The sequence below is a fragment of the Nipponia nippon genome, unplaced genomic scaffold (genome assembly GCF_047370975.1).
Source record: "Nipponia nippon isolate SJK-2023a ecotype South Korea unplaced genomic scaffold, ASM4737097v1 scaffold_1, whole genome shotgun sequence".
Lineage (NCBI taxonomy): Eukaryota > Metazoa > Chordata > Aves > Pelecaniformes > Threskiornithidae > Nipponia > Nipponia nippon.
Genome location: NW_028262290.1, coordinates 66,407,017 through 66,433,695, shown reverse-complemented (window position 1 = coordinate 66,433,695; position 26,679 = coordinate 66,407,017).

Here is a 26,679-nt window from a genome sequence, read left to right as displayed (position 1 = left end):
TGTTCTGACTGAACTGCACCCAGTCTTTTTTCTAGGCATTCCTCCATTTTGTCAAGATCATTTGTATTCTAAGCCTGTATTTCTCCGTTCTTGCAGTCATTCCCAGATTTGTGTTGTGGGCTTGTTAGGTTTGCAGGCTTTCCAGTCCATCTTCCAGGTCTCCGATAAAACTATTGAATACTAAGATGTCAAAGAGATCTTACTGCAGATCTCTTCTCAGGACATCTCGTCATTCTACCTACTAAATTAATATTAACTACTAAGATACTGCGTTATCTTTTTTTTTTTTTAATGAGATTTTTGTTCTGAAAACAGAAGTAAAGATGAGTCTATGATTTCCCCCCTCAACCTTCTTCTCTCTTCACAAATTAAACCAAGAGTTTGTCTTTTTCAAATCTTTTGGCATCTCCCTCTTTTCTGTGAGTTCTCAAAAATAAACAGCAAATCTCCTTGTAGCAAATGTATGACTCAGAGTATTCCACGGAGAATCTTTTTTGGCATAGCTGATCTGGAAACAACCAAATCTATTCTGTAACCTGCTCTAGTAACCTGTTTTAGTCTTTGTCTCTGACCTGTTAGTCATTGGCTTGCAGCTGTGAAGAGTGAAAAAAAAAAGAAGAAATTAAACATACTGGTGTTCTCAGCCTCATTTGTCCATACCATTAATTGTTCTTCAACAACCAGACCAAAACTTTTCTGATCATCTCTTTAGCACTGATACAGTTAAGAAAGTATAAGGAGACATTACTCATATCCCTCATTAGGTATATCACATAGGCATTTTTAATTTTATCTGTAGGTACTTAAACTATTTCTTATGGTTGTTCTTACTAACCTGACCTGTTTTCTACCTTCTGTGTGCTTTTTTCCTAGTTAGAATATGAATCTCCACAACTTCTGTTCTCAACAAGATGAAGTATAATGTCACCCATATTGGCCACCCAGTACTGGAAGGTGGTGACAACATTTTTTCCTTCCTTTTGTTTTGTCATGAGAGACATAGTTATTCTTATAATTTATCCAACCAGCAGCCAGGATTAGTGTGTTATGATCCTACTGGAAAAGTAACATATAACTCAGGTTTTGCTTTGGTGCCAATCACGATCAAGAGGAGCACAGCCGTCTACGGGACATTGCTGTCAACTGTATCTCCACGGTGCCACCTTCCGACAGGCTGAGCGCAGCCGAACCGGCGCTCCCAACGGCACCGCACAACAGCCAGCTCTAAAGGTAAAATGCCGCTGCAAGGAAAGAGGACCTTATGTGGCGGGATTGGCCCTGTGAGAACACATCTGCCTGAGACTGGGGAGTTGTGGGTGTGAGGATCAAAAAGGGAAACTTTAGGAGCATGATCTGGCATGTATCTTGTTTTCTGTATTGTATGCAGAACAAAGCGGGGTTCCTTTCAATCTACTGGGCGCTGACTCAAACATTGTGCAAACACTGGTTGTCAGGTTTATGTCACATTGAATGATCAGTAATGAAAGAACTACCAGAAAAGGAAATATTTAAAAATATTTTAAAATTTATTTTACAGGAAAAAAACTTGAAAACATTAGTATTTGTGCAACTCTGTTCATTTCACTTCAGGGTTAATTTACAATATGGTGACAGCAGAACTAATAGACATATTTTCAATGGAGGGAGAATTGGTGAAGTTGATATTGAAGGCTTTCCAGGTGACTTGCCACAGGTCCCGAGTGGCTGATACAGAGATGACAGCAAACACAAGTCACTCTGTCATCAGCATGAAATGTATGTCTTGCACTCTTGACTTAAATCTTGGTCCCTATTTTTCTTCCTAATTCCTTCTGTTTCTTATTTAACCTCATATATAAGACAACAGGAGAATGTAGACCTGGGTTGAATGTTATATGCTGACTCAAATCCTTCTTTCAGTCCTTGAGACCTACGAAGGGAAATCAAATGAATACCTACTGATACGGGTATTGTAAACTAGGCAAATCTATTGATTTTTTTCACACATTGAAGTGCTCCTGTATGTACCTGATTAAAGAGGACTCAGAAATAGGTCCCTGCCCATTAATGGGCTGTCTTACTTATTGTTGACTCAAAAGCAATATCACTGAAGATGCGTAAGGAAAATGTAACCCATCTCAGTCTGTCTTGACCTCTAATACTCCTCAAAGTATTAGAGTTACTGGGGTAACTTTAGTAAAAGTATTAGAGTATTAGACCTCTAATACTTCTAAATGTTCTGCTGAGAATTTTAAAAATAAATTTAAGCAAAAACATGAACAGATATATCTATAAGATCGTGTGGGGAAAAGAATCTGATGGAGGAGTTACTCTTTTGAGAAACTGTTCCTCTTCATAGTACAGCTCTCTTAACTCTTCTGAAATTATGTGAAGCCCTCATACAAAAAAGAATGAATTAAAGAAAATTTCCGTCATTGTTAAGTTCTAAAAGATAATATTTCTCTGACTTTTCTGTTACAAGGGTTAGTTGCAAATGGTTTGCTATGAGAAGTTGACACCTGATACTCAAAATGTGAATTGTTTTGTTTAGTTCTGACGTTTCAAATAATTGCATATTGTTGCGCATTCTAAGGGCATAATGCTTACAAGGCAGAAGGCTTGAAGAAACCAGGGGGCTTGGACTCTCTGTCCAAGAAAATAGTGCTGCAGGGAGAGTAGCCGAGCAGTAAGCAGCCTTGGCAAATTCTAGAAAATGAAAACTATTCAAGAGGCTTTTCTTTTTGTTTGTTTGCCTAGTTTTAAAATTATATTCTCAGTGGAGATATCTGGAACGCTGCCTATTTGCATCAACATGAGGCAAAAATTCTGTTATATTATTTAAAAAGAGTTGAATCTGATTGAACAGCAAAGGTACTCTTCGGTACATGACTTGATCAAATATATTTCTTTTTTTGTGGCTATGACTATGCTCTATCTTCCCCTCTTTAGAGAGATTGTCTGTCCAAAGGGGCAGCTACCATTTTGGGAATATTGAAACACATTTTTACGGAGCATACAAACACTGATTTTTTGTTTTCTCTAGGTCAGTTGCTACCCTTGCTCAATACTAGATCACTGAAAATACATGATCATGGTGCATGGCAAAACATTACAGCACAGGTCTACTTACACAATGTTTCTTTGCTGTCTTACAGACAATCTATAAAGAAAGAGAAAATGGCTCATTATGAAGCTATCCAGAGATGATTTTGTAGGTCCCAAAAATATACTTTCTACAGTGTGGGTTTTTTTTTTCCTTTATGGGAGGGTTAAGGTCTTCGGCCAAAATATGTTTGTAGGCTTCTCTTAAAGAACAAATAAAAAAATCAACCCAGAAATGTGGATGTATCTGTTCAGAAACTTGCTGAGCTTTCCAGGTCACAGAAGACCATTTCCTGTCAGTACAAGAAGAGAGCTAAACCGCTGACTTGTTTATGGGTGAATAAAAATCCTGTGGCTTTAGAGTGCTTTGTGTGTGGGGAGGGGGAGAACAGGGGAAAGCAGGGAGTTGTTGGGCTTTTTTTCCCTGTAAAATAAAATCATGTTATTTATGTGTTTGTTTCACCAGCGAGTGACTGCACTTAGCACACCTTCAGGTTTTGGAATAAAATCTTTCTTTAACAAGCCTTACCTGACCAGAGTAACAAAGCCTGGATCGAATATAAGTGGGGGTCGGTTCCAGAAGTAAACATCTATCTGTTCTATAACCAGGTCTACTCTTCATTTGCTGAGGCCTGAGCTGGCTCTTCTAATTCCCTAAGTACGGAAAACATCAAATCTTGAGCTTCAGTTTCCTCCACATTCAGATATGGGACAATTGTCACCTTCAGGCTTTGTGGAGGGCTGGTAGAAAAGACATGACTACAACTCTGTGCTTCCTGGTTTTAGGAAGCTTCCTGGTTTTCTGTCTCTTGAAGGAGGAAGAGTAGAAAGCAGCTGGGTGTATGGGTACACCTGGAACCATTTCTTTTCCCATTATCTCATATAGCATCCTGGTTTAGTTGTGTGTGAGCACTGCGTTTTGGAAGGACGAAAGCTACTTGAAAATATGTCTCTATAAACACTGAAGTAAAATATACTCGTCCTAAATAGGGCATTGGTATAGCAATTGTAATCTGAAACAAGATATCAGCCTGACTGAATTTGCGAGGTTTTGTGTGTGGGTTTAAAGGAAAGAAAAGTGCTGGGATTCAGGAATGATTAATGGAAGTTAATCCAGAAATGCTGCCACGCAGCATTCCAAGTAAGAAGAGAGGACTGATTCAGCCTGTGCAGTTTGTATGCAAATTGATCTTGCACAGGGAGAGATATTGTTTTTGACAACTTGACTCTAGCAACGCTGCAAGGCACCTAGAACGGTCCTACTTTCTATTTTCTCCAGTTCCTCATATTCCTTGAGGTGTTGATAATGAAAGACTCCTGCCCAAACTAAATGTAGCTCATGTTGACAGAGACAGCAAATATACATGGTAGCTTTTATATTTCTCTGAAATCTTTTGAGTTTTTTCATGCCTTTTTCATAGGGCAAGCTGTGAAACAACATATAATTTCTGTCACCTGTGTTGAGATTTCAGCAGTAGAATTACAAAAGAGATGCAGGTCTCTAGAAAAACATTGAGAAAATGGTGTTTGAATGATCTTTGGACTCCCTTTAAGCTTCAAAGGAACTGCAATGCTTTCTCCTTAACCTTGGTAATTGCTGCTTAAAAAAAAAAAAAAAAAAGCAGATTTTAAAAAGAAATCATGCAATCTAGAAGCATACTTTCCATCTGTGTATTGCGGCTGAAATCCAAAATAGGCCAGCTGGTCATAGCACAGCTCACATATTCACGGTATCTGTCCTCTGAATAAGTCATTTCATCATAAACAGTGGAAAGCAAAAAGCGGAGCCTTAGCTTCTCTGATTTTTTCCCTGTATTTGACACTCAAAGGACTGGCAGGTACTAAAAGATTCCTCTCTGATGTTAAATTTGATATCGTCATTGCATTTTATTTGCTGCTCAAATATGTCTTTTTAAAACTGTGTGATCCAGGATGTGGAGTGGAATGTTTGTTGTGGCAAATGCCTCTCTTCATTGGAGCAGTTTGGTCTGGCAGTGTTCCTAGTTTGCTGTAGATTTAGCAAGTAAGTTGTGCACAATCCCTTGATTTTTGTTCTTGCTTTTTGTGGCACTCTCTCTGTATCTTGAGAGCTCCTGGAGTTTTACAGTAGTGTGTTTCAGTATCTACATTTTATATCTGATCAACAAGGACTGATCCCAGCAGACTAGAAATTCCTCTTTAAGTAATGGGATATCTCTCCTTTGTTCCCCTCCATATTATGGATTTTTCTTTGGGGAGCAGACACTGTGCAACCTTCCCCGCTCCTTCCCTGGTCTGGAATGTTTTGAACCTGTGATTGTCACTCTGTGCTGAATCCTTTTAGGTAAAAGATAGAGATGATGTGTCAGGTAGGGGAGGAGGGATGAAAGGTAAAAACCATGGTAATAGCACCCAGGGATCATGAAGGTGAAAGTTAGTCATTGTAGTCTTCTGAGGTGATCTAAACCAGTTTTGATCAGATACAATGGATATGGAGCCAATGACCAAGCTCCATCCGAAACATAACCAGTGATATGAACACGACTGAGGAAACTCCTGCAGGTATGAAAGGTACTCAGGCTTTGACTAGCACTCTGCCAGTGGGAGGGCACCAGACTATGTGAAACTGGAAGAGGGTTCTGGCACTGCTTAAGCTCTTCCCATCTTCCTCATCTGTAGTTTGGGGAGCCCTCCCCATCTGTCTTGGTGGTCCTCCACTGAACTTGCTGCAGTTTGTCAAAATCTTTCTTGCACTGGGGAGAATTATGTTAAATGTTCACAAAAACTAGAGCAAATGACAGTTGAACTTATGGTTTGGTGCTTTACTATTTTATCTGTTTTTACATTCTTAAAGTATGAATCTGGACAGACTGTGTTTAAAGTGCTTTGTCTACCTAATGGCCAGATTTTTGAATAATTCAATGATGGAAAGCGTGAGGCTACAGTCTATATCTTCAGCAAATGGATATTAGTTTTGGAGTGGGAACATATGCAAAAGAATGGCTACTTTCACAGAAGTAACCAAAACCCTTGCTGCATGTACGGTGCAGTTTCCATGCACAGTCAGTCGTGTACACCTATATTATACCTCTGTGGCTAAATAACTACAAGCACAGCCTTACTCTGGGCTCTCAGAAGAATACTGCTATGCTTTGTAATTGCAGCTGTGTGTTAACATGATGCCTCCTCCTCATTAGCAATGGTATTCACTCTAATTTTATGGCCTTTTCTGTACTCTTTAAAGGACACAAACTCGTTCGATTTCCTTTTTTTTTTTTCTTTAATAACAAAATGTCTCCTTTGGTAATTAGTTACAAAGGTGCATTTACTTGATACAGGTTTACTAGCATTACAGAATCATTTAGGGAAAAGGGAACCTCTGGAGGTCTCTAGTCCAAGGCTCAACTCAGAGCAGGACCATCTCCGAAGTTACAGCAGGTTGTTTAGGGCCTTGTCCAGTGGGTATTTGAATATCTCCAAGAATCGAGGTTCTACATCCTTGCTGGGCTACCTGATCCAGTGTTTGACCCCTCTCATCATGCAGATTTTTTCCTTAGATCTAGTTCGAATTTCCCCTGTTGCAGCTGGTGTCCATTGCATTTTGCCCTATTACTAAAAAAGAGTCTTGTGTGTCTTCTCTATAACCATCCTTTATTTATTCATGCTGCAGTTGTTTACAGAGCTGTATGAATGACTGGTGAAGAAAGACAGGTACTCTGAATAACTGTCAAGCTGAAGTAATTAAAACCAGAACCTGCTGGGCAGAGGCTTCTGCAGGTCAGGAAAGAAGTACAGCTGGTCTGAGTAGCTGGATGAAGCATTAATGGTCTTACCTGGGAATACAAAAAGAAAGGTGATATAGGTAACAAAATGCCTTGTTATGGCTCTGCTTGCTCACAGTTAGAGAAAATTTCCCCTGTGCCAGTTGTGCAAGAATTATCCCAGTTGTGCCACATAATAGTTTTTCCAAAAGGTAGTAGATGGTAGCTTGGAAAAACTTGGTCCTAAATGAACCCTGTAGGTCCTACTGGGAGGCTGAAAGGATGCCTTCTTCTTCTGTGTGGTTTTGGGGTGGGTTTTTCTCAGTGAAAATTATCACAGTTGTTCAATCCTGTGAGCTATGCCTGTCCACTGCATTCATTCTTAACCCATGGTGGACATACTGGGGTGCAACCTGCTCACTCCACCTGTGCAGGTATGCCCTGTGCTAGTTCTAATATGAAAACTAGAGAAGAGTACGAGTCCCTCCTTGCTGGGATTTTGTGATATAAAGTTTCACACAGGGTTGGTACTGACACGGGACAACTGATCCCTGAGATAAGATTTGAGGTTTCAGTCTCTCTGGAATGCAGGTGGAGTAGAGGTCTCTGTGCATCCTCCCAGATCTCTGGTCTCTCTCTGTGGCCTGGCTCACATTGTGTGTTCATTCTTCTTTTGCCTTCATGGCAAGATACGTGCTACTTGCACCTCCTAGGTTAGTACCAGGATGAACAGCTCTGTGCAAATGGATTTCACTGCTTTTGAACTCCCAGTAAGATCAGGTGGACTATTCAAGCAAAGCTGGCAGTCTTTTCATATTTACTTGGACAGTATTATATACAATAGATTCTGCTTCCTATCCCAGAAATTGTTTGTTCAAATCTGGTTATGCGAGAGTGGCTCAGGGACAAACAATTGTTGCCATTCAAGCAGGATTAGGTATGGTTTATATCCTTCCAGATTTGTTTATTTGTGGTGTGGTTCCATCCTTAGAGATGCCTCATTGTTGAGGTCTGTGCTTAATTCTTTACCTACTCATATACTTAGCTTTACTCAGTTAAGTAATACTGCTGAAGTTTAGCATGAGTCTGTTAGATTGAGGTCTGCCTCTGTATTAACTTACTGTAATGAAAATGTAAAATAACCAGAGCAAACCCTATTCTAAATACATATACAATCAAATAGGCCCTCAAGTAATTGGATCTGTAGGATAGAAAGCAAAACATTGCAAGTGGTACTGGTTTGCAATAATTCATAATCCTTTAAGCATATAAATCCACCAGACAGCTTAGAAGTGCAATTTCTGCCACCAGCTATGTTGAAAATGCACTTGCATACTTAGTACTAAGCTATGGCATCAAGCAACAAGCTATGCTCTAGGGATAGTGTAGAGCCCCTATCACTCCTGTGCCAGTTCTGGGAGTTGTCATGTCTTAGGGAGGCACAGTGCCTCCAGAGATGCTCTTGCATCACTATTAATTAGGGTGTAGTTTGCACTCCTTTCTGCATCTTGTCAGCTTCGGTGGCTGGTGTGCAGGATGAGATAGTCTCGTCCCCTTAGTGTATGCCATAAGAACTGCTACAGTGGGTCAGATCGAAGGTCCAGCCAGCCCAACACGCGTTTTCTGACAGTGGCCTGCAGCAGATGTTTAGAGAAAGAGAAGCAGAACAAGGCAATTACAGAGAGATACTTTTCAGTGGTTTGCTGGGAAACCAGGAATGTGGAAGCTTCTTGAGCCAGATATTGTCTCTACACTTTAGCATATGATAGCTGTATAGGCTGCCAGTGAACTTGTTTTAATCTCCCTTCAAATTATTTTTACTTTTCCTGCCTCCCCAATATCCAATGGAAATACATTCCATAGCAATTCTCTGATGTGTGCAAAAGCGGTTTCTTCTGCTGTCTTTAAATCTACCACCTGCTAACTTCACTGGATATTTTCCCTCCCTGGTCACCCTCCTATTCTTGCACTATGAGAAAAAAAAATACTCAACCCCAGTGGGCAGCAACATCCTTAGTTGGAAATAGTTGCTTCCTGTCCACTGCTTGCACAAGGGGTACAAATGGGAAAAAGGATATTTTGTGCCCAGGTTTTGCACAAATGCATGAAAAAGAAAGGGATACAATCTGGCAGCCACCCTCAACCTTGTATTTAGGAGTGGAGAAGGCTCAGCTGCGTAGCTTCTTGCCACAGATGACGGCAAGGATCAGGGCAGAGATCCCTTTCTGTACCAAGAACAGCAAACACCTTTTAGTGAAAGCAAAGCGTGTTTCTAACAGACTAGTTCTAAAGAAGAACGTGGAGGGGATGTTTTTCCTTTAAGAAATATCTGTTCAACTTAATTGAAACATCTGTGTAAAATTCATTACATTGTTTTCTTTGAAAAAGAAATGACAGTTCAGTTCAAAGCTTTTGAATTACACTTAGATTTTTGTTTAGAGGAATGTTTTGTTTCATTTCAGAATTAAGTTTACTGGAGTTTAATTTTAAAGAAAACAAAGAAAATGAAGAAAAATGCAGTGAAAGCAAGAAAGCCTGTCTTCCCTTTCATTGTGAGCTGCTTCTGATAAAAAACACTCCTCATCAAAATAACAAGTTCTCTCCAACTTCTGTTATGAAGGATTAGACCTGTTAGAAAAGTGCTAGAGACTTTAAAATGGTCTTTGGCAGGCTGCGTGTGCTACGCAGGCCCGACCTGGTGACTGATAATTACGATCAAAGTTACATTTTACTATATTTACATATTTTAAACTAGATTCCAGGTAGCTAATTTCAAGTGAACCAGAGAAGGATATTTACAAAACTGCATTTCATTCTTTCCTCCCTTCTATGTTTTATTTGGTCAGAGTTTTCCACAAAGGAATCAGGATTTTTAACCTATCAACTCTAGCGGTTCTAAACTGAATGATAAGCAGAATTTAACATATTAACTTTTGAATTTTTTTTTATATCTCAGCTATAGAAAATCTCCTATTGGCCCACCTCCCATCGAAATCAAAAGAGATTTCTCTATTATTCTTAGAGGAGACCAAAATGTGAACTGATACTGAAAGAGCGACTGAAAAACAATCCCTATCTCCTCACAGTATGAAAAAAGATACTACAAAAAATAATGTCTTCAAAGGCCTTATTTGACATTTCTCCCTGTTATTTATTTATTAAATTCCAGGACAGGCACAGTGAAGTAAAATAGGTTTTAGTACTGCTAGCAGACTAATGGAGACTTTGCGGGTGCAGGAAATAAATTCTGAGAAGCAATGACTGAGTATGCTTAATAATGATCTTTCTAGCAATCGATCAGCATTTATTTTAGGAAATGTCTGAAATATATGTAATATCAATAAACTGCAAAGAAGTGTTCTCCTGTAAGTCAATGTGATTGCCAAAAGACTACTGCTACGTAAATTAAAATCTGCTAATTGTTTAGTGTTGCCAAATGTTTAACTGGCCTCTGAAACTTGGCATACACAATGAAAATTAGTTACCAAATGGATAAAACAATAGAAATTATCCAGGAAATGTGGTCTTGTTCTCTTAAGTTGTGTGCTGAGATGGAGTGCTTTGCTGCCTTTATCTCGTGCTGGATGAGTCGGGTGAGCAGTATGATGCCCAATACGCAAAGGTAGCTGTGAGAGGTGCAGAGAGCTGGGCAGCTTGCAACAGCAGATGCAGCCTGGCTCAGTGGCTCTGGGCTTGGTGAAGGAGCGCACAGCAGAAGGTGTAGCAGCAGTAACAGCACCATATTTTTCATGATGGGAGGCCTCTCTATGCTGGTCTACAAATCTCAGCTGAAGGGTAGGGTGTGATTGGGAGAAATTTCTAGGGATACTTGTGTCCATCATAATGTCTTGGTCTTTGAAGGTATCGGTCTTTGATGGCTTCTGAAGGATGGTAGATTCTGAACTCGGGTGCTTTGGTTAACTGCCCGGAGTTAGACAGGATAATTCTGGGTCAAAGAGATGAGACTGGGTCGACACGTTGGCTCTCGGGCTCCAGCCAATCCTGCCTGGCCTTAGACGACTACAGTGAGATTCCCTTTGGGCTCCCCCAGCATTTTAGCTCGTAATTCATTTCATTCCAAGGAAACGGTGCAATATCCATGCCCATTTCTTTCCACTGGCTAAAAAGAGAACCTAGATGACTGGTTCAGGTGTATGTGTCTGCACTGTAAAAATATCTGCAAGTTAGGTGAGATCAGGGGCCCATTTAGACAATCTCCATGGATTGTGACCATTATGAACTTCTGAATACACACTCACACCATTCTGGCTGTGTGTCAAAGATTTGGCATGACATTGCTCTAAGGGGAAAAATATTCATGCTTGGTTTCTTTGATCTGGCTGTGGAAAGCTCAGTGCAGGAACCAAGCCTAGCAGCAGCAAAAGGGAGGTTAGGCTTCCAGCAATACTTTCACTTGGCTACATTTGACCTTCCAGAGGTCACTCTTTCCCTATACCTACATATAATATAGGTATTACACGTAATACCTATATTATGTTGCTAATAAAATTATTACAACTCCAAGGTCCCTTCCACAGAAATGGAACAGAAGCAGAGATGATGGCAAGCAACACCAGTCTCCACTGTTTGCAGAGGTTTTGTTCTCAAAGGCCAGAAAAGAAGTGTGAGGCTTGAGGGCCTTGCTAGGACTCATTCCCTACATCATCCACTGTAACTTTTCTATGCAGGATTACCCCATAATGAGCTGAATAGCCACAGAGTCATGGTAGTTTTCTGATAAGTAACCATGGGAGTGACGACTGAATATGCAATTTCCAGCTTACTGTCCAAATATGTAGTTAAAATCTAGTTATAAAATCCCTCCTTATCTTCAGCATAGCCTTTTGTACAACCTTCTGCAGGATGAAGTAATCTTCTCAAGCTGTTGACATACTTTAAAGAAGAAAAGCATACTATTGCTTCCCATGCCAAAAAATGTTCATTACCATGTCTGAAGTATGAATGAAATCACCTAATCTTGCAGTCATTAACCTACTCCCTAACTTTTCTAATCACTGATTTTAATGCGATTAAAAACAGACACCATGCATCTGATAACACATTTGCATGGGACACGCAGAACTGTGTTTCAATTGGACCTTGCTGCTGAGGGTACGATGCTGTTTGTTGGTACGTAGTAGTGTTCAGCTGGGAGACGTTTCATGCTGATCTCAAACAGCAACTTCTTCAAGAACACTGCAATTCCAAGTGGATGATTTTAAATGCAATTTATCTGCTCACAGTGTATATACGAAACTGTCCCCAAGGTCTTTCCAAACTGCCCTGTGGTTATGCCCCAAAATATATTTCATGCACCACGTGTAATTCAAATATGCCTGAAAGGACTTGAAGACCAAGAAGTGAGTTCTGATTGAAATAATTCCTTGGGGGAATGTTTGTTGCTAAGAAGTGGCTGAATACCACAGAGATTAATAATCCCAGTACAAAATATTTTTCCATGCTCTTTCATTCCGCTCATTTATTTAGAACATATGCCAGGGAGCATTAATGTTTAAAAAAGCCTCCGCCCACATCCATGTACAATGTTCTAGTAAGAAGGGCCCAAGGTTATAGCAAGTGTGGTCTTCTGACTATGCAGTTAGGTACATTTACACCACTAACCTTCTTCCCTTCTTTCTTCCCCCAAGTGTCCTCTCTACCAAGAGTGCAAGCTTTTTCCCAAATGCCCTTCACAGAACTAAGATGGACCTTACAACACGTAAGCTTTTATTTTTGACTTTATAGTCTGGGAAGAGGGAAAAGGGGGGTTCTGTGGTATAGTTTTCCTGGATTATTTTACATAGCTGCATTAGGATGAGACAAATCCACCCCAGAAATGCCTCTTTTCTTTAAAGTTGAGGTGACTGGCACAGGTATGGATGTGTGAAGCCAGGAAGGGTGAATCTCAACATGTTGTTCAGATGGTTCTTGATTGCTCTCTTTGGAGGGTGGGAGCATGCATGTCTACTGTCTTACTGTATTGTTTCTCTACTAATGCAAAGTGATAGTACAGGATATGGGGACGGTATCCTGTGTTCTGGGTGTCTCAGCTGACACCAGTAGCGAAAGGCACTGTGTTTCAAGAGCTGGTCTTACTTAGAGACCAGTGTGGTGCCCCCCTTCCACTACTGTTTCTACACAGCTCCCCCTGCCCCTTCCTTGGCTCAGTGAAAGGCAAAGAGGACTTTAGTTCTGCTTGCACATTAACAAAGAGAAAACACATCGCAGACTATACCCATCCTGTAACAAAACAAAGCAAACTTTTCTGGCTCGTTGCTATTTCTATTGGTCCTTTGAGTATAGATAACTACAGCAAGAGCAACTGTATAATTTGACCCTTTTTGAAGATGAAAGAAAAGAAAAACTGAGACGTGGTTTCACTGAAACATGAAGATGCCAAATAAAATGAGATGCTTTGTACAACTGTGCGGAGAAAGCAGCTCTTAAAATTACAATGACAGTCCCCGAGTCAGAGCCAGTACTTGGGTGATTGTTTTAATTAGAACCGACATATTTGTTTCTAGATGTTTCAGCAAGTAGGGAAGAAGGGAGATCTTGGCAGAAAGTGTATGTATCAGGAGGCACCTGATGCTATTGAGCCTGAAGCAAACCTCCCCCAAACTCTTCAGGATGTCATTGAAATACACAGATGTAATTATTTGAAGTTCCTTAAGGAATTGATGTCGCAGTAATTAGACAACTCATTACATCAAGAAATAAGGAAATAAGACTGACAGAGATAAAAATGAACACACTGATAATTTAGCAGTATGTGAACAAACAGGATTATAAGAACTGGCTTTCTGAGAAGAGAAACATGTAGGAAAGAATCAGCAGACCCAGGCTCTCTTTCGTTATTCCGTCCAAAAAAAGATGTCAAAGTAGCAAACACTGTTGCTGTCTAGCTTAGCCTTTCATTCAGCAGCTTCCTCCCCAGGCCTCCATCCTCTCCAGCCTCTTGTCAAACCTTGTTCAACAGTACCTTGTCCCAAATGAAGGGTAACATGTGTGAGATCTCTAGAACCAGAGTTTGACATGTCCTCCCAGCCAAGTTGACAGAGTATTTCCTATGACTTCAGCTATATTTGAACCAGGGCTTCAAGTCAGACTGACACTCTGCCTTGAATGAAGATGCCCATGGAGTATTCTTATTCTAATGTGGAGCTGACTCTCCCTCTCTTCAGTTACTTTTTTGAGCTCGGCATATACTGCTTGCTGGAACTTCTGGTGTACTGTTTCAGACTTTCCCTCCAAAAATTGTCCTGGTTAATATTCTGATATTCATTCTAACATCTGCTATAAGTCAATTAGTAAACAAATCTTTTCCTCAGGGAAACCTTGGTGGTAATAATATAAGAGGCAGAGAGATATTGTTTACATGTCAGTTAATATTTTGAGGGTTATGGTGAACCTAAAATTTAAGACACAGCATTCTTATTATAGCAGGAAACTTTAACCATGTCTACAGTGCATCCAGATAGACCTCTTTTTATAGCCACAGATGATGTGGTGCTGAACAGAAGTTTTGAACAATAAAAATAAATTACCAGCACATGCTACCTCTTTGCAATTTCTCTGCCCATTAAGAGAAGAAACCGTCTGAGTGAAATAATTTTGGTGTTCCTCTCAGGACTATATTTTGCCTACTTTGTTGAGCCTCTGTGCAATTTATTTGAATTATCTTCAGATTCACTCTTAAAATACATCCTCAGTTGCCCTTTTGAGTTTCCTGTTGCATGGCAATACTCTTCATCTCCGCCCTTTCTGATCATAGATCTTCACTTTTTCTATCCTTTGCCTGTGAAGAGTTGTCACCAGTTTTGCTGAGGGCTCTTGGGTCACTCTTCAGCTCTGCAGGGAGAGAAGATACTAACAGGGCCTGGATAGTTCAGAGGCTTATGGTGCAGAGAGGTTTTGTGACCAATCACTAACCTGAAGCCAAACTTACTTGGTCAAAAGTGACCAGATGTAATTTCTGAAATCTTCTTGGAAGTCATACATAAATGGAAACTAAAGCTAGCAAAGTTGGGTTTGGTTATGGTTTTTGGGGTTTTGTTTGGTGGTTTGGGTGTTTTTGTTCTTTAATAGAGCATGTCCTGCGAAAGCTTTCTTGGAAATTTTTCAACAAAGCACTCCCTGCCCCACCCCAAAGTGCCTTAATTGGAGGCAGGGGTGAGAATTTGTTATACTGATGTTCTTCCTTTTTCTGCCTTCTGCTTTTCCCCACATTTCCCCAGTTTTCAGCAGTAAAATTTAAAAAAAAAAAAACAAAACAACCCAACCCTGAATACAGAGATGGAAAACTGTTTGGGAAACAAGCATAATCCCAAAGGACAGTAGTGACCAGCTGTCTTGAGTGGCAGCTGAACACAGCTCATCTCAAGGTGAGGTGAGGTGCTGCTTGTTCTTCCACTCGCCTTGCCGGCGTCCTACCGGCGCTCCTCTGCCTGACAGAGGTGGAGGCAGGGAACACACACCAGAGGTGTAACCGGCAGCAAAAGCTCCATTATCCCCAGGCCCTGAACAATATCTCTTTGGAAAAAGAAACGCTAACCACCAGCTAGGTGAAGACCCGTTGCTGTTCAGCAGCTGCAGTTTCTGAGTGGGATTTCAGGCTGAACTGGCCCCCGGTGCTCGGACCTGAGCTCTCCCTCAGAGGTGCACTGGGGAGGGAGTGTGAGGGAGTTTGCACAGCTGCTGCTGGTCCTGTGAAGGCCTGACCCAGGAGCCAGAAAGCTGGTCAATTAGAGGCTTGTCATTGACTCCAATGGGCTGCAAATGAGCTCCAGAGTGAATAAAGGGTTTCAGTTCCTAGAGCTGCTCATCTGGCACCTTTCACCAGAAAGGGGCCAATTTTACAGTTTTAAGTAAATAAAGTTTAAACTAAACAAAGCTGTTTTTCACCAAAACTCTGGATTCTTTGTATGTGAAGAAGTGGAAGCTGCTATTGCCTCAGAGGAAAACTGACAGCTGAAAGGTGCAAAAGTACAGGCTTGTGAATGAAGAAAGCTGTACGACACATTGCAACTCCCCTAAATCATGCAAGGCAGCCTCCTGCAGTAATACCTGAGCTAACTCCAAATCTGAGAAGCATTATAGCCCTGTCTGCATGGCACTCTGCCTGAGCCACATAGCCCATACCTAATGTAGTTATGCTGCTTCTAGGACACGAGGTAGTATCTGTACAGTACTGTACTGTGCTGGTGTGACCAGCCATTGCTCTTTAATGCCCTACAGATACCTAACATCATGTCTTAGTGCATGCTAGTGCACACACCTGTCCCAATTTGATGCCATACTTTAAAATTTAAATCTGTGTAAATCCATATACAGGCACTAGATTGACTGGAGAATTCAGCAAATAGGAATCTGAGCAGCTAAATTGATGGGTTGGTTGGTTGGTTGTTTTTTTGTACTGAAGTGAAATGGTGCACTAATTTCACTAAATCAGCCTAAATTCACCTTTTGGGTTACACTCACCCCAAATATACAGCCTAGTTTGAAGAACCACATTCCTGCACTTGTACTGTGCAGAGTAGAAAGACCGAGATCTGGATTTCTTTGGGACATTTCTCACATTCCCGTTGTGATTCCATCACAAGAAAGGTGCAAAAGGGAGCTATAATTTACCATTTGGAAGTCTGTGATGTTTTCACAAGGAGATAACAATTTCCCCTTGTTCACGGTACAGTATGTTCAGTATTTAGTAAATAGTCTGGAAGGAGACTCCTTCAAAGATTTTCATTACTTAACACCTACTGTTTTAAGAACTATTCCTCAACTGTTGTAATAATGCAAGCTAAAGATATTTCAGATATACTGACTTTCTTTTCTTCCGTTTCCTTCCCCTCACCCCATTCATTCTCCCTTTTCTGGCCAGAAAACCTCAAACCCCAGAATTCCTCCAAAAACACAACTCGGATAATAATCAGAATGTTGAATTTCTGACAAATGCCATCTGCTGATTTCTTTATTTTCTCCCCCAAAAGACAAGATTTTGGATACGGCTAGTAAGTACTTTAGCTTCTTCTACTTTGTGATACCAAAATAATCACCATGGCAACTCTTTAAGGGCAGTGTTCCAAACAGATTTATTGTGAATGCAAGAACTCAACAGCACTCTCTAGCAAGAAACAAGACGGCATCTATTGCAGGTTATTTTGCTACAATGCATGAATGATGACTAATAAACATAGGCATGTCTGTCTGAACTTTTTCAGTTATCCCTAATAGTTTAACTTGCCATATTTATAGGTGGTGGAGGATGCAAGGGCGGGGGAGGGAGAAGCAATCAGTATTAAGCTTACACAGCTTATGTTGTAATTGCCTTTCCTGAATACATTTTGTGCGGCCCCTGATGGCTGTAAGACAAGAATACGAGAGCAACAGCACAAATATGAGAACAATGATGCACTAGACTAGAAGGAGGTTGAATTTCTTTCGAGATAACTAATGAAGCTTTTGGCATACCGGTTTTCTCTCTTCCTTCCTTTCTTATTTCTTGGCAAAACAATGAAAGTAAAAGAGATTGCCAAAACTGTTCTTTGCCATACTGGAAATAAGAAAAGAAAAAGAAAAAAAGAAAGGTTTCTGTTGCATGGCTGTGAGGAAGACAGACCAGAACAAATACTAAATTATTAATCCTGAACAGTCATGTTAGTATTTTCCAGGTAGCTCCTTTTTGGCTCAGGTGTTGGTTGGAGTTAGCAGATATAATTTGTACATAAACCAGAATTTTGGAAACCAGCCAGCATTGCTGTGTTATGTAGTTGTGTAAGAGGTTATATATGGTTCTTGCTTTGCATTTGGCAAATGGTTCTCACTTAAACATTCATTTAGCATGATTACTTAAGTGAACCATATAAGGCTATTCCTTGGAGCTGCAAAATTAACTTGTTATAGTGATGCACTATGCCAAAAGCTAATTTAGGCTCTACTTAGGAATTTATAGCATTTATTTACCATGCCTTTTGAATAAGGCAACTTAGCTGGTCACAACTTTTATATCATGCTGCATCTCATCTAACATTCCCAAACATTTATTTTTCTGTTATGCACTGTCACCCCATTCTTATCAATGCAAAGTAAGAAGATAAGAAACCCTGTACAGAAGCACGCTGCACCATGTGAAAAGTGTCCTTTTCTGCGTTAGTGAGGACTTGGAGTTTTGGGGAGTTTTGCTTTAATTGAATTCAGCATTGAAAGAAATAAGAAAGATCTTTCCCACCCTCACCTCTGATTTGAGAAGATCAGAGACACAACAGGGACTGTTTCTCTCCTTTTTGTCAGTTCAACTAAAAAAGAATGTTAAAAATCTTGAAGGATCCCCTGCCTGCAGTGTCATGCTTGGAGCTAACGTCCTAAGGATGTTACTTAATGTATACCTGCGTCCCGCAGCAGGTTCTCTTCCTTGGGTGTAAAATATCCCACAGGTTTTGTTCGTGGGCTTTCCCAGCTTCAAGTACATTGCAAATTGTTTATGAAGCGAAACATAAGGTAAAGCGGATATACTGATTCAATGAAGCAAGCTCTGCAATCACCAGAAACTCATGAGACTTCCTTGAAAGCAGGGAGTGCACAGAGGCAGGGGAAAGCATTGATGTCGCTTTCTTTTCAGTGAACTCAAAAGTTGGCCCACTGGCTTGTGTTCAGTCAAATGAGTGCATGCAAATCCAGGAGAGCTCCCTCCAGCCAGGTTACTGCACTCCTTATTTGTCTCAGAGTGACTTAGATAAAAATCTGTCCTGTTGTCTCTTTTTACCTCTCATTTTCTGTGCAACCATCCTTTGTGCAGAAAGCTCCCTGCGTTGCTCTTTGGTGCTAGTTTCAGCTTTCTCCTCAATCCCAGCTCTTTTTCTCTTTAGCACTGTTGCAATTCGAAAGTGCTCCTTCCTTTGTCCATTTTTGAAACAACAAGAAAAATAACGAGGGGAAAAGTTAATTTATGTCTCATTGTAGATACTAATTGCAGAATGCGTCGTCTTTCTTTTCTCCCTTTTCTCCCCTTTGCTGACGCACATGCTCTATAATAAGCTCTGTTACTTGGAGCCTCTATAGTAAGCTGAAACTGCTACTATATTTACTCACTTTCCACATTTAGACAAAGGCTATTTTTAACTGGAGTTCTATTTGCGGGGGCTGCCAACGTCACTTAATGTTCACATGCATCTTGGGCATCATATGCTTGTTATTTTTATTTACTGTGCCTGTGCCAGGTCTGCTTTTTTATGGGAAGAAAGAATGAGAATGCTTCTTCGGGCCAGTTCTTGAAAGCTCTTTTGTACAACAGCAGATACACAGATAAGCAAAGAAAAAGCAACTCAGCGGTAGATTTGGCAAACCTGCTTTTTAATGGCTGGCATCTTTTATCTCGTGGTCTAAGTGGCAAAGCTGTGTTCTTAGTCCCACTGCATTTGTTAAAGGTGAAGATGTTTCAGAGGTACGTTAATTATTCTGGTGTCTCCTGAAGGAGCCATGAGTTCTTGTTGTGTGATGAGGGACGCAGGGATCAGGAAATTGTTATGATTCCAGTACTGCTACCAGGTCGTTAAAATAGATGGTGTGTAAATAATCAGTGCTTTTCTGCTCCTTCTTGTTAATAGGTGCATGCTTTGGAACCTGAATGCAACAGATGTTATTTTCAGGTAATTAGTTTGGATTTTCAGTGTAAAAGTCCCCTGAAAATGCTAAAAAATGCTGTGCTGCAGCCATAAATCAAGTCTGTAAGTTGGGGCCTGTACATAGCATTTTCTGTAGGGGTTTCCCTGCATTGCTCTAGTGACCTCGGTTTGACCTAAGGGAATTGCCCTTTACAGAGGTTAGAAACACTTCATTCAGCATGCTGACTCAGGACGCCTGATTCATTTGATATTGCCATCATCATATGCCCAGGATTCTGAGATGCCCACATGCTTTTGTAGCGAACAGGTTATTCTCTGCACACATGGCAACATCTGTATTTGCACCAAAGAATTGATTCCTAGAAAGGAGGGAAGTGAGGGAGCAATCATTTAATGCTTTACTGTCGGCATGCTTAACTGGAAAGTTTTAGCAGGAAGCTAAGTTAAGGAAGAAAGCTGAAATGGAACCTCCTAGAAGTGGATTTTGTTTAAGTTTGAAATGTTTTGGAAAGCTTACAGAGTTTTTTTTTAATCTCTCTCTGTGCTTCCTACTCTTAACGCTAATTCCCTTTTCAGACTGATTTCAACATGAGAGAGACTGAATAAGCTTCACACAAGTCAAAATTTCTATGTGCTGTTCACAACAGAATCCAATCTTTTACATCTTCCTGTTACTAATTTTTCCAGTGCTGTTTCTTTTCCCACTACAGTGAATGCCTTAATTTTCTGAAAAAAAAAAACAACCCTTCCGGTTGTCTATAAAGTGAGTTCTGGGCTTTAAAATCAAAACTGCTGTTTTCAGGTGTGTGCTTCCAAAACTGGGCAGCAAATCCTCCACTGAGTCATGGACAGGTGTTGAGAGAGTCAGTGAGAACTGTGCATGCTTAATGCTCTATAGGTTAACCCATTTAGTTAGGTGACTAAACATGAATGAATCTACATACCTGTCTTTAGACATTTTTATTTAAAAACATGTCATCCTGGTGATGGGATTCTTTCTGTGTGAAATCATGTTTCTGCCACTAACTGATGCATATTTTGGATGGTTTAGAAATTACAAACTGAAACTAAAAGCTAGTGAAAGGCAAGCGTGTCTGAAAAAAAAAAAACATAGCTGTGTATCTTTGATTATAAACTGTCCTGTAAAAAATTTGTCTTTTCCTCTCAGCTCCTGCTAGGCCTCAGATTTACCATTAGAGAATAAAATGCATTCAGGACCTAAGGGTCACCCCAGGCCAGCACGGTGTGTGGCATCTGTGTGACTCTCTTGCTCTGGGCATGGTTCATGCTGGCGGGGCACAGTAGCAAGGCTAACTACAGATGCTACTTATCGAGCTGAGGAATCACAATTTCATTTTTTTGTTATAACTTCAGGTCCTTTGATAGGAGCGTAACTGCAAACACTCTGTCCCGTGTGTAACGTCTCTGATATCCACTGCCATGTGACAGCTAAAATTGTACGAGAAAGAACATATATAAACATCCTTTTGGAGGCAGAACCCGTCTTCCCTTTGTCATGCCACAAGCATGTGATATGCACATGGCTCACCAATGACACATGGCCAACAGCCGTACGTATCAGGAGCAGAGGTGAGCTCATCTATATTTTCAAGGTAAATCCGTCAGTTACCTTATACTGGTAAGGAATGAGTATATCAAAGCCATGGCTCATAAACAGAGCCATTTTTGTTTGTTGTCACAAGTTACAAGTAGTAATAACTGTGCTTCAGCTGCACTGGCATAATTTTCAGCCATCTCCTACAAAGGTACTTTCTCCAACATTTTTACTGCAGTGTCCAGGCAAGTTTTTGTTGCGTATGCAAAGATATGTTTATGAATATATGAATGGTTCTTTTCTTGTTGGTTCTCCACAAGGGGAAGGGTGGGCATGATGGAGTCTGTAGGGTTCGGGAAGCTACAGTAACCTCCTCTCACTGCACTGTCTGATACAATTTTCTGCCTCTCTCCAGCAAACAGCAGCAAACTCTGCAATTTATAGTAGTACTAAACATACTCTGTGGCCACAAATGGCAGGCAGGTTACTAAAAGATAAAATAGACTCATAAGAGAGCCTATGCAGCCTGCTGCCAATATATCTGATTTTCTACAGTATCAAATATTTGCACTAGACTGTGGCAGGAGGAGACATAAAAAACTAGAACCTTTTTTATCTGAAGAGCTACTGTGGAAGGGAGAAAAAGGGTTAAGTATTACAAAAGTTTAAGCTGACAGCCGGCCCTTGTGCTCTGCTGGTTCGCAGAGGTTTCCCTTTGATGGAAAGTATTTCAGTGACACAAGACACTCGCAGCTGAGGTAATACGCTTCTGCTGCAGAAACCTTGTGCTTGCCAGTGAAAGTCAATGAGTGAGACAGTTCTGAGAACAGCGGTGGCCAGCTTCTGTCCCTCCTCATGCATTGCTTGCGTGTGAGAGCGTGCTGCAGGAGCGGTGGAGGGGATTGCACTGGGAAATGCACCAGATCGGTACAAATTGGAATTATTTACCTGTTGCTATGATTAAGAGCCTTTCTGAAGCATGACAAGCAGTCCCAGACATTGCTATTCGTTATTCGTTATGGAGAGGAGCACCAGGACAATGCTTATGGATCACTGCAATCAAACTTGAGCCTTCAGAGTAGACATTGTACTGCCTTGCCCATTGATTCTTGAATGCACTAAATCTATATACGAGTATATTGTGGCTTAATGCATGAGTTGTCAGGAGACGATACTCAAACCTGTAGCACCAGTTCCATTTCATGTGACCGATCAAACTTGTCACCTTGTCAACAACATCCTTTGTTGTAAAATGAGCGTTTCATGTTAACTCTTAATATGAAATGATTTCTACAATAGTTTGTACTGTTCAAAACCTTCATTACGGCTGACCAGAGCACACTGAGGCCCAGAGCCCCAAAACACAGCCATAGACCTGAAAGCAGATAGATACTAACTACCTTTTGTAAGTTGTAAGCCTGTGCTGTTTGAGCAGCGTAAGGAACGTTGCTGGCAGTACAGGAATATGCACACACACAATTCACCCTTGGTGCTCTGGTATATCTGGATACACAGAGGATTTTGGGCGGTGTGTGGGCGATGTAAGGCCTTTTTCCTCCCAAATAATCTTTTATTAAGTAAAAAGAGATCAACAAATTAACCACTCTTGATCCAAAAAGAGGAGATGAAATTATTGGTAGACACACCGACAGACTGGAAATTTTTGGTAGGTACATCTACATTCATTAAAATTCCTGGAATTTTTGAAAGTAGTAGAACCAGCTTTTCTTTTTCCATTGAATTCCAGTGTCTGGTGGCTTTGAGGAAGCACTACAGTCCAGGCATGTGAATTCAGAAGCCATTTTATTCAGACAGAATAAGCAGTGTTTTTTCAGTTGTTGCTGCACCACATCACTCGTGGCAACACTTGCAGGAGACACAATAGGGGGAAAACATTATTTTTAAAAAGACATCCTCAGATTATTCTATGTACTCTGTTTCAGAGGGTTTAGAGATGGGTTTTAAGTAGAGATGGCCTCATTTAAAATAGATCCAGATTTCACATATGACAGAAATGAAAGCATTTTGGACCTGAGGTTAGCATGTTCTAAAGAAAGAGACTATTTGTACTATTTGGATTTGAAAGTTGTGAATCAGACCCTTCATTTCCAGGCATTTCCAGGCATTGCTTTTCTTCAGAGAGAGAGAGAACAAGTTGGCATTCAGCCCTCAGTCTTCATTCAAACCAAATTCCAGTTGCAATATTGCCAACTCTAAGTGTTAAAAATCAGGAGATTAAAAAAAAAATAAATAAATGTTGTGTATTTCTGTTTGCCGTCTGGTGTTTGAGACTTAATATGGGTTATGTTTTCAGGCTTTTCTCTGCAACCAGAAGAGACAGAAACTCTGGGGGTAAGAGGTTGAGATATGAGAATGAAATTCTCACAAAGCATTTGACTCCAAATGCAATGCTTGAATTGAAATCCCAAACATTAGGAGATCCACCCTATAAAATGTCAGAACACATTACCATATAAGCTTGTGGGAATTTTGTTGAATAAGAATTGTGTAAGGACTCCAGGAATTATTTTGTTATACTCCATATTACTGAACACGCTTTCAATAAGAGTTAAAAAATTCATTTTCAAGAATTAGAAGCTTCACAAAGAACTTTTATTCTCTGAGCTGGCTTTTATAGAGACCTGCCAGCAAATATACTAGATTTCAGTGTCCCTGATGGGGTTCTCTGGATGCCATGTGTCTCTCCCCTGGAACAGGCTATAGCATAGGAACAAGCAAGGATAAATGAGGACATTTGTTATAGCCTGTGAATCCATCCAGCCCAAATCTCCCGATACATAAACAACACCAGATCCAAACGTCTTGTCACATCTGCTTTGTACACCAAACAGCTGGGTGCACAGATGCTTTGGTCTACTAGAGCATCTTAGGCTGAGTGCATTCTTCTGTATGCTTAGTTATTTGTTTTAATTGGTTTTGATGATTTGACTTAAATCGCTTCTGATGTTGCTGGAATACAGGTACTTTTGTGGCTGATTGTGACAGCTGCCACAAGCGCATGAGAGGCGACATCAGTAACCTAAAACTTCTGGGTGAGAGATCACCACGAGCAGGCCCTGAGTTTAAGGACACTGACTTCAGAAGCAGGAACGTGGCTCTCTGAGCTAGAATAGACAGTTCTTCACGTGTAATGGGGCCCTGCCAGCAGAAAACGGTGGAAAACCACACTTACAAACACACAAACGGCTTCTGGGAAAGGATATGAAAGTTAAACAGCTAAATGACATGTATCTCTGCATAAATTATGTATAGATCATACATATATATATATACACACAATTACTTACATATATATTTATCATGAATGACAGAGCATCTTGTTGATTTCTCCCTGCCCTTCCTCCCTAAACCCATTCTGTCTGTCTTGCTATCATATCATATCATATCATATCATATCATATCATATCATCAATTTACTTTCAAAGCTGTTCAAAGGCAAGATCAGGGCTCTCTCATCCACGCGGTTAAACAGCCAGCATGCCTATGAGGACTGTAAATAATAGAGAGCATTTCTTCGGAAAGGGGATACGCCCAGTGGCTCAGCGATTCCCCACGCTACTCAATCTTTTCATGATCCCTTTCAGACTCACTGGGAAGAGCCGTCTTGCAAACGGCAGCTCCCTGAGCACCTGGCATGTGTGTCAGTGCTTCCAGTGGAAGTATTGAACCAGTCCAATATTCCTCAGCTAACAAAAGGAGAAACAATCACAGACCAAGATGGTCTGGCTTCTGGCCAACTTTAATTAATTAAGTTCTACCAAGCATCACACATTTACCTCTAAAAAAAAAATCTGTTCGGATTAAAGGAAAATCTTCTGGGGAAATGAATCACCAAATCCCTGCCAGAACCTAATCCCAGTTTCTCACAGTGCAGGACAATACCCCCTAACTGCCATTTCGACCTCAGACTGCTTCCACACAGTGCTGAGCTGTGCCGCCTGCACCGTCTGCACCGTCTGCACCGATGTAGCTCGCGGAGTGCTTCTTGATGGCCTTCCCTTTGGGCCATCTGTATGCAGACTGCCTCTTGCATGCAGCTCAGGAGTCCAGGGGCTTCCCTGCCCCTGCCCACTCCCTCCACCCCATCTTTGTTCTCTGCATCCCTTTTTGGAAGTTTAATCCTTGAGGACATACCACACAAGCCCTCTGTGCCATAAGCATCTATACAGAAATGACCCAGCTACCACAGACCCTTGCAAGCTTTCTTGCAAGCTCTGGAAACATACGAACATTTCTTCACTCCTTTGAGATGTTTATTGTAAAATTTATTGTTGTGATTTAACCCCAGCCAGCAACTAAGCACCACACAGCCACTTGCTCACTCTCCCCTGATGGGATGGGGAGAGAATCAGAAAAGCAAAAGTGAGAGAACTCGTGGGTTGAGATAAAGACAGTTTATTAAGTAAAGCAAAAGCCACGCACACAAGCAAAGTAAAACAAGGAATTAATTCACTGCTTCCCATGGGCAGGCAGGTGTTCAGCCATCTCCAGGAAAGCAGGGCTCCACCACATGTAACAGTTACAAACGCCATCACTCCGAACGCCCCCCTATTCCTTCTTCTTCCCCCAGCTTTCTATGCTGAGCATGACATCATATGGCGTGGGATGTCCCTTTGGTCAGTTGGGGTCAGCTCTCCCAGCTGTGTCCCCTCCCAACTTCTTCTGCACCCCCAGCCTGCTCACTGGTGGGGTGGGGTGAGAAGCAGAAAAGGCCTTGACTCTGTGTAAGCACTGCTCAGCAATAACAAGTTTTATCCCTGTGTTATCAACAGTTTCCAGCACAAATGCAAAACATAGCCCCATACTAGCTACTGTGAAGAAAATTAACACTATCCCAGCCCAAACAAGCACATCTATAAAACAAAGAGGACAGGGATAATGCCAGTAGGGGAGGAATTTTCCCTAACTAGTGGAAAGTGCTTTGTATCTATCATTAGTAAACCAGCAGGAGGGAATCCTGTGCTCGGTGTCACTGGCAGGACATGGCTCACCTCAAGTCATTCTGTATGCACCATGACATTTGCTAAGTCAGACTTCTCTCTTACGCCTCTGAGCACTTTCCACAAGGCACTGAATTACTCAACTTCTCTCTCCCGGGAACACCTCCCTGTCATCCATCCTGTGTTACAGTGATACTGCGTCACGAGTCACTTAAGATTAATTACAATTGCTCCACGTTTACTGAACCTTGGAGAATCAGATATCGCTCCTCCTCCTCGTGCCTTGCTGTGCTAGGGAATTTACACCTCTGAGTCCGGCACAGCTGTCCACTAATCTTTGAAGTCACCTGCAGTTCTTTATAAACTTTGAGATCTTTGTAACATACAACTGAATTTTACTTTGACTAAATTTTTCATTAAAGTCCTTTTCCTGATCCCTGACCCAAACCATGGGGAAAAAAAAAAAATCACTCTTAGAATCATAGAATCATAGAATCGTCAAGGTTGGAAAAGACCCTTAAGATCATCAAGTCCAACCATTAACCTATCACTGCCAAGTCCATCTATACCATGTCCTCGAGCACCACATCTATCCGTTCTTTAAATACTTCTAGGGATGGAGACTCAACCACTTCCCTGGGCAGCCTGTTCCAATGCTTGACCACCCTTTCGGTGAAGAAGTTTTTCCTAATATCTAACCTAAACTTCCCCTGGCGCAGCTT